Raw genomic sequence first — 2,513 nt, 5'->3', positions numbered from 1 at the left:
TGTAGTCCCAGCTACTGGGGAGGCTGAGGCGGGAGAATGGCGTGAACCCGGGAGGTGGAGCTTGCAGTGAGCCAAGATCACGCTGCTGCACTCCAGCCTGGGCAGCAGAGTGAGACTCCGTCTCAAAAAAAAAAAAAAAAAAAAAGATGTTGCTCGTCTGTCTCCTCATTTGCATTGTTTCCAGTGAAATAACTGCTGACATCTTGATTATTTTTTTTCATTTTCTGTTTTTTTTTTTAATTTTCTCTCCTTCTATGGCTTTCAACAAATACATGTTTTTTTCACCCACAATTATAGAGTGAACTTGAGCAACAATTTATAGAGAGGGCTTTTGACTATTGGTTGTAAATTTTTAGAAACAGTTGTTTGCTCTTTGTTTTATTAGGTCAAAGGCTAATTTCCTCAGAGTATTCTTATATTGAAGAATGTCGTAAACAATTTTATTTGTGATGTTGGCTGAACCATGGTGCCCAGATAGGTGATCAAGCATTATTCTGGATGATTTGTGAGGATATTTCTTGGATAATATTAACACATAAATAGCTAGACTGAGTAAAGTAGATTGATGCCTATAGTATGGGTGGGGTTCATCCAATTCATTGAAGATGTAAATTAAACAAAACACTGACCTTCCTCAAGGAAGATGGAACTCTGCAGCAGACAGCGCTGGGATTTGAACTGCAGTATCAGTCAACTGACCCACAAACAGCTGGTTGGCTTGTGTACAGCATTTACAAGATGAATGGACAACATCCTGTTTGGAGGTCTACCACTTTGATCAAAGAAGATAAAAACAGAACAGCTCTTGTGGACTGAATTGCATGGTATTTTCTTAGCAGTGGTGGAAGAACTGAACAATGATAAAGCTCCTATGTTGTGGTTTTTACTGACTTACAGACAGTGACTAATGGCCTGACCATATAATTAATCAGGAGAGCAATGGGAAAGTTGCCTATGAAAAAATCCCTGTATGAGATAGTCTTATGGAAATCACTATGATAATTTGAGAGGCTCACTAATGTAAGACATGTGGATTCCTGATGTAGAGTGAATGTTGTTCTTGACTGAATCTCTCACCAATGTGTGATCCCCAGCATTAAAGGTGGGACATGGAGGGAGGGGATTGGATCATGGGGGCAATTTCTCATGAATGGTTTAGCACCATCCCCTCAGTGCTGTTCAATGCCACTCAGAATAACTCCCTTCCAGGTTTGGAAGGTGATTGCAGTCAACAAGCATTTACCTCCAAGGGTTTGCCAGGTGCACGTGTAATTCCAGCTGTGAGAGTGGTTGAGGCAGAAGGATAACTTGAGTCCAGAGGGTAGAGTTTAGCCTGAGCAACATTTGATCCTAGCCAAGGAAACATATCAAGACCACATCTAAAAAAAAATAAATCCACATGTTTGCTTGTGGATTTAATTCTACTTAATTCACCTGGGTCCATGAAATAAGTAGACACTAGGGGCTGTAGCAATGCAGAGAGAGGTGGAATCAAGACATATTCCTCTTGCATTCCCCACTTCACAGGCATAAAATACCCATAAGAAGTGTTTTCTTTAACAACAACAAAAAGACAGAGACAGCATATGGCTAGATGGCAAATTATCTTATGGGAAGGCCTTGAAAATACATAGCTGGCAAGTGAGACTGTTACCTTTAGCCCCAAGAGGCAGCAAATGGGTCTTCGCAAGAATAGATACTTACCATGGAGTGGAACTTGTTCAACTAGTGGTAGGTGTGCTACCAAACTGAATGGGGTCCACTCACCTGGTGCAGTAAAGGCAAACATCCACACTGAGATTTTGTTGTGGGAGAAAGGAGGGCATTTATATGTAGGGCGCCAAGCAAGGAGAATCAGGCAACTCACACTTAAGATCCAACCTCCTTGATGGGTTACAAGCAAAGGTTTTTAAAGGCAGGACTAATTAGGAAAGCAGAGTTACAGACATCATAAAACTGTGCATGGAAATTATACATTGGTTTGGCCTTAAAAGTCGGAATATCCTGATGAGGGAGCTTACAGGTCTTAGGTAGATTTAAAGATTCTCTGATTTGTGATTGATAAGGAAGCAAAGCTTCCTTACATAGTTGGGGGCAGTAGAGAGGAATGTTCAGACCTGGCCTGTGGGCTTGACTCTCTCCAGGCCCCTCAGGAAAAAATTTAGAACAAAGAATGGGGGTCAGAGTTCAGTCCTCAGTTTCCCCTTATCTGAGGTCTCCCTGTCAGTGGATTTATTAGGTGGGATTCCATGTTTCTGAAAAACAACTCAGGGACATATATTAAGATGTTATTTTTAGTTTCTGTAGAGATTCAAACATCTTGTGACTCTAACTTCCTTGGCTATTGTTTTAAGCTATCATTACCTTCTTACTTATAAAGTCACTCACTTACTTTTTAGGGCTGGCTAGGTGCCTGGAATTTCTCTTGAAGAAACTGAAGGTTTTCCTTTATTTCCATGTTGGGAGGCCCTGGTAGGCTTCTAAAAGAGGTCCCTCCTTTATCTCAGATGCAC

Source organism: Mandrillus leucophaeus, unplaced genomic scaffold, assembly GCF_000951045.1.
Source record: "Mandrillus leucophaeus isolate KB7577 unplaced genomic scaffold, Mleu.le_1.0 Scaffold1134, whole genome shotgun sequence".
Classification (NCBI taxonomy): domain Eukaryota; kingdom Metazoa; phylum Chordata; class Mammalia; order Primates; family Cercopithecidae; genus Mandrillus; species Mandrillus leucophaeus.
Note: the sequence above shows the minus strand (reverse complement) of the source record.